Source organism: Mesocricetus auratus, unplaced genomic scaffold (genome assembly GCF_017639785.1).
Source record: "Mesocricetus auratus isolate SY011 unplaced genomic scaffold, BCM_Maur_2.0 Super-Scaffold_100006, whole genome shotgun sequence".
In the NCBI taxonomy this organism is placed as follows: Eukaryota; Metazoa; Chordata; class Mammalia; order Rodentia; family Cricetidae; genus Mesocricetus; species Mesocricetus auratus.
The window spans coordinates 72,562,117-72,569,135 of NW_024429190.1; positions in this window are offsets into that span (position 1 = coordinate 72,562,117).

Genomic DNA, 7,019 nt, shown 5'->3' on the forward strand with positions numbered 1-7,019 from the left:
CTGGATTGGAAACAAAGTTCAATTTTGAAAATGATTGTTATAATTAAGATCTATAGTAATGCAAACGATGACCACACACACACACACACACACACACACACACACACAGAGAGAGAGAGAGAGAGAATGCACACATACATATGGTACTCTCCCAAATCTTTAGTCTCCTGGAGTAAGGAAATGGTAGAGAACAAATTAGTCATCATTGCAACATACTTTTAAGTGTTAAAAATTCTTACTTCTTTTGAAGAGACCTTTAAACAACTTTCTAGCACCATTTAAGATCTGTTTTTTGTTTGTTTTTTTGTTTGTTTGTTTGTTTTTTGGTTTTTGGAGACAGGGCTTCTCTGTCTCAAACAGCCCTAGTGGTCCTGGAACTAGCTCTGTAGACCAGGTTGGCCTCCAGCTTACAGAGATCAGCCAGCCTCTGCCTCCCAAATGCTGGTATTAAAGGCGTGTGCTACCACTGCCTGGTTAAAACTGTTTCTTATAAGGACCTGACCCAGGATCTGCGTTTTTGAGTGTGTGCCAGTGCATGCCGAAAGGATACTGTTTTTCAGGTACCGGTGATTTACTTTTGACCCTATATGCTGGTGGAAAAGTGGAACAATGAAACAATAACAATACTACAATAGTACACTCAATAGTGACTGTATTACCACAGCAAGTTTTACTGTGTGTCCCTCTGGTCTCCCACAGGAACTGCTTCCTTTATAAGCAATAAAAAACCTGGTGATTGAAGAGTATGTCTTGTATGCATCTCAGTACCTTCCTAAGAATCGTGCAGGAACTCCCAAGACAGAGCAGACAAAACGACTTCCAGAAGGTAATTTCCCCATTCCCCTCCCTCCCTCCTTCTTCCCTCCTTCTTCAGACAGGATTTTGCCATGTTGCCCAGGCTAGTCTCCAACTCCTGGATTTCACGTGATCCGCCTCTTCATGGAACAGGAACTGCAGGCCTGCCTTACTGCCTACTGTGCCCAGAACTCCCCCAATCCTCCCTCTCTCTGCTCTCTCATCCACGAGCTGGGGTAGAGAGAGGCAGGAGCATTTTCACTGCTCTTGTCCAGTCAGCTACAGGAATAAAAAACAAATGTATCAGACCCAGTTATGAGTTACACTAACATGGTTTTCTGATTGGGCCTCTTTGATCATAATAATCAAAATTATTCACATAGGTTAGGCCTATGTTTTACTCTAGATTTCTTGTTTATGTTTGCAAGTGAGAGAATTGGGGGTATTGTGGAGTGTGCAACTACACCTGATATATATTAGGAATTATCAATAACATCTACACCACTATTAATGAACAGGCTAGATTTTTAAATTAGTTATTTCCTAATTAAGAAATACTTGTTGGAAGAAATAGAAGGACTTTTCAAGCAATCTTCCTCCTAGAGGTTGAAGCAGTACAATTCTTTTTTCTTTTCTTAATTCTCTCCCTCCCTCCTTCCCTTCTCTCTCTCTGTCTCTCTCTCTGTCTGTCTGTCTGTCTCTCTGAAACAAGTTTTCTCTGTGTAGCGCTGGCTGTTCTGGAACTCACTCTGTAGACCAGACTGGCCTTAAACTCAGAGATTTGCCTTCCTCTGCCTCCCAAGTGCTGGAACTAAAGGCTCTTTTCTTTTTCTTTCATTCATTTTTTTCTGCCATCTTTTGGCTAAGCTAAAATGACTTTATCAACTTCCGAGAGAAAGAATACAATGACTATTTCTCTAGAAGGCTTTGTGTAAGCCAGGTGTGGGATGTGTACTTTAAATCCCAGCACTTAAGAGTCACTGTCAGGTGGATCTCTGTGAGTTGACCTGATCTGCATATAGATTTGTAGGTCAGCTAGGGCTACACATTGAGATAAATAAATAAATAGACAAATAAATAAATGCTTTTCATGGAAGAACAAAACTACCATCAAATGAAACCCAGGCAAATATCCACATGCTATTATTGACAGCATCTTTCAAAGTTTGTATATATTGAGAGTTGCATGACTATGTCTTCCTCCTTCCTGATCAACATGGAAGAACACTTGTCATCTGATTACTGGGAGGAGTGGGATACACTCTGAATGTACAGACCTAGTCTGAGAAGGCATCTTCAGAGTGATTTTCTAAAAGGTGCCTCCTCGTGGGTTGGTGCATAGACAGGTGTTGTCAGTTCCGAAGTCTGACTTCCTGTTGGTTCATTGCCTGCAGCAGGCTAGAGGCCACCCCTGTTTACTTCCCACCTTTTCCATTTGACATAAGAATTTCCCAGGTGGCTGGCAGCCCTTCTCTTCTTCCTATTGCCTTCCCCCATTTTTCTTGAGTAAATGCCCATTTGCTTAAGGCCTGCCTCTCTAGAGATAAATAAATGATTCAGAGTGCTAGATAGACCTAGCTGAAGAGCAGACCTTATTTTCTTCCTCCTCCTTCATCACTGGTGAGAAACGCCTGTGATTTTCCACCCAATGTCCTGTTGAGACTAGAGACAATGCATTCTCTCCATGTACTCCCAATGTACTCTGTGGGATTATCTGAAGTAGATAGTGCCGGTAATAAAATCTGTCACACAATGCTGTTGTCTGTGGACCTGGCACATGACTGCGTAGGGCTCTGTTTTGGGGAGGGCTTGGGGGTAAACCAGAAGCCATGAGTCTTTACCCACGTGTATAGACATCAGACCTCTCTTCTACTGCTGACCGTCAGTCCTTCTAGCATGGTGATTTCCCCACTGTCGAATCTTGTGCCCAGAGACCATTGTCATCCTATAGTGCTTCGGGAACTTGCTGCATGAATATGTACAGAAGCTAGAATGTGAACAGTCACTGGGTTAGTTCAAAAGCCTAGGAACTGGGCTATACTGGGAAAGTCATAGCTGATTTCACTGAGTTCATTCTGGTTACAGAAGGTCTTTTTACATCTGATGTCCCAAATGTCCCACTTCTGGTCTTCCTTCAGAGGAAACCAACCAATGACTATGAAGACAAGCAGAGAGATCTGATCCTCTTGTGCTCCTCTTGGTTTTCTTTTCACACAGAAGGCCCTTCCCACCCTTCTCAACCTGTTTGGCCTGCTCCTGTAGCCATAGGCAATTTGCTGCTGAAATGGCTGCCAGCTTGGCTGGTGGGAAGCCAGGCCTGGAGGGAGTAGAGGGTCCTGGCAACCGCATGGTCTGAGGGCCCCACAGGTCAACTCCTAACTCCTTCCACAAGGTAACCTTGCGGCTTTCTGTCTTCAGCTGTTTTAACAAGAACGTGGGAGACTGGATAGCTTGGAAAACAGGGAAGTATGCCCACAGTTCCCAGAGTCTGGGAAGGTTGAGATCAATGTACCTTATGGCTAAGCTCTGATGAGGATTCTCTGATTTCCTCACATGGTGACAGGGGCGGGGATGGAACCTCACCTTTCCTGTCCCTTCTTATAAGGGCATTAATACATGAGGAAGTCATCTCCAGGGCTCAATTAATTCTCAAAGTTCCATCTCCAAATAGCATTACACTGGAACTTAGGGTTTCGATGCGAACTTTGAGGTGGCATACACATTCAATCCATAGCAGCCTTCTTGAAAATGTATATGGCATCCCCAAGAAGCTGGTTGGCAAAATATGATGTATATTGTTATATGGACATAACCTCTCTAAGTATAAAAAGGGGGCAGGAATGGTAGGAACCGCAGAGCCCTTTATAACCAGGGTTAACACAGCTTTTTTTTTCCAGGAAGAAAACAAAAACATTCTGATTGTTTGCTCATATCACAGAAAGGCCCTGCCTTTCATCTTTATGAGTAACAGACCCTCAAACAGATGAACCCCACCAAGCATTTACATCTCCAGGAGCAGATATTTGGCTCAAGGGAAGCTTTGGGGCAGAGGTCTATGCAGGATGCTGGCACAGGAGTCTGCTTCCAGGTGGGAGGGCCTCTAGGATGGCTTGCACTGCCTTGGGTGGTGGATCCTAACACAGTGTCTACATCTTTGCTCTTCCTGGTCCCAGCGTGATGCACTGTAGGAGGGATGTCCTTTAAGCCCTGCCTCAGCAAGGACTTGGCTTACAACCAGGAGAAGGTCATAGCTTGTGAACCTGCTCCTTGGGTAAGCAGGAAGCATTCATCTGAACTTCTGTCTTCTTAGATTTCTGAGGTTTAAGCGGAGGGTAGGGCATTGCATCTTCCTTCCAGATGATGGGGGCTAGATACTGAATCAATGATGTAGCTGATATTCTCCTCAAAGAAATAGGAGCAGCCTGGAAGGGTACACAGATGCTGTAGTCAAGGAAAAGGGAGGTTGGGGAGGTGGGGCTTCCAAATGGGAGGTTTAGTTCATAAATGGGAGGTTTAGTTGATGAAGTGACAGCAGGTGAGCCTGAAGAAACAGGACGGTAGAAGGTCAGCATGATGGGATGGGGTCAAACTGACTGCACACCCCAAGCCTGGAGCCTAGATGTTTGGTGGGGGTCAATCAATTTGGTGAGCTTTTCATTGCTGTTAGACAGTAATAAGCACATACACACCACTCATCAGAACTATTAGCTTTATGAGGCGGACAGCTAGGAGCAGAACATGCTTTCTCCAAGTCCTGCCTCTCGTCTCCGAGAGAGTAGGAATAACACTATGGTGCTGGCGATGGACACAGGCTTTCAGGGAACTGTGACCAGGTCAGTGGCTCCTGAGCAGTAGCAACTGTGGGACTCTACCCAGCAGGGGATGTAGAGTAATCTCCTTTTAGAAAAAAAACCACCCAAGAAAATGTGGTATAGGATTGTGCTCACTTTGGGGATAAGTTCACTGGAACAAATCCAGAGCAGCCAAGACAATAAAATGAGAACTTTTGCCCCCAACAGTGAATTTTCTGTGAGTCCAGGTTTGGCTGAGACCAGCTGGTCACTCGTGAGGAAAGATGTAAACATTGCAGGCAGGCACTCTGCACTGGCGTGTACATCATTAGCTGAGCTACAGAGGAAGAGGGTGGTGGTTTGGTCACTCAGCTCACTGACAGGTGACAGGCACTGTCTCAGTTCCTCTGGCTCAGTTTTTGCAGCTCCTCCCCCTCCCTTTTAAATGAGTGCAATACCAATCCTTTACAAATATTAAATTATAGATATTCAATTAGTGGCAATCACTTTATTTGCTTGCATGCACCAATGGGACCTGGTTTTAAACACATGGTTTATCCTTCTGAGAAGAGAGTTAGGTTGCTTTTCAAGATTTAATCACTTCCCCCAGCATCGGGGGCTTGTTTCCTTTTAGTAAGCCCCACCCAAATCCTTGGACACCAGAAAAAGTTCATCTTTCCATATACCTCAAAGTGAGGCAGGTTAAAGCCTGAGCAGGTGTCTTGGACTTTTTCCTTCATCCTTTAGAGGAAGATTTGATCTTCAACTTGGCTCTTGCCAGGGTCAAGAGAAATACAGAGATGGCTGTCTCAGGCAGACAGCTCAACAAGTAGAAAGATGCTAAATTTTAGTTCTACAAAACTCCCAGAATCCTTTCCTTTCTCTCACCCTGTAGCAAAGGGGATGATCAGACATCTGAGGGCTGAGTCACTCAGCTGTTCCTTCCATAGACTCCTCAGGATGGGGTAGGGCAGGTAACCAGCAATCGAATTTGCTTTGAAAAAAAATGTTGTGAGTTTAGTCAGAGGCAGAGGATTGTGTAACACACAAGGCGGCTTACTGATGCCACACAGAGACACCAAAAGCGGCTCAAACCATGTAGGTCAAGGGTTTCCTGTTCAGAAGGCTTAGCACAACATCTCAGCGTGTGAAATTCATTCACCCTGAAGAGGTGACTTTTCAAGTGGACCTTTTGGAAGGAACCTGGGATTGTTCTTAATGTCCATGTTTGGGGGTGGGGGACTGGGGAGACAAATGGATATGAGGGCCTCTCTTCCCAACTCAGTTAAGCCGGAGAAATGCAGCGTGAGCCTAAAACTAGAGAAGTCAGCTCAGAGAGTGTGCTGTTGGAGCTCCGCAGGGGTTCTGTGCCTGGTGTCACAATCCTTTGTGTTGCATGTTCCCTTCTTCCCTGGGTGGCTTCCCTGTGTTGTTCAGGTGACTGACGGTCCATTGTAAAACTGCCTTGCTATTCAGGATTGTATCCAGAAAAGATTTGTGATTCTGAAAACAAATCTACATCTGTCTTAGAATTTTTCATCACTAAGATGGGGAATCTCAAGCAGACACTCAGGAATGAATGAAGTCATAACTTAACATCAAGTGTGACTCGTCTGAATTGAACTTATTGGCTGCTATCATTGACTTTTCACTTAAATCACCAATGAGCAATATATCACAGTGTAGTTTAAAGTTTCAGATATGTTTTCAGACAGAAATATTCCAGGAATGCAAGTCAGGTATATTTCTCAGAGAAATAACAGCCCTGCTATTACATACAGGGAAAGTCTCCCTTCTCGGGTTTCTGGGGTTGGGATTCAGAGGCCTGTCATTAATCATTCATCGGGGTCGGTCCTGCAGTCTGTGGAAGTTGAAGAGAGCCCTGTCGGCTAATTCCCCTGGGCAAGGGATCATGGGGCCAAAGAGGACAACTGGGCAATCAGTCACATGTCCTGGGGTATGGACCCACTTCATCCTTGCCTTGTGTGTGTGTGTGTGTGTGTGTGTGTGTGTGTGTGTGTGTGTTTCCTCAAGGGTGTTCACCTGTTCCAGCACAGACACAGGGCTTTCTAGAAGGAAAAGCTGGGCACATGGTCCATCTACAGAGTTTGTTACAGGGCAGCAGCAGCTGAGCACTGGCATAGCCATTCGGGGTGGCTTTCGAAAGGAGAAATAATCGCACACCTCAGCTCTTTAATAGGTCAATAACAATAGGAAGCCAGCCTTCTCTCCCACCTGGGCCACCACAAAGCCTTTTCGAGTTGTGCTGCCAATCATATCTTGGTTCCCTACCGAAAGAGGTTCCCAGACTCCAGGTCGTAGGGTCCACCAACTTAGACGTCGGGTGCTGGGTAAAGAGTGAATTGCTAGGGACACCTGGCCACTGAGGGTGAGAACCCATGCCCACGTCCCTCCGGGCCCCTTGCGCGCTGA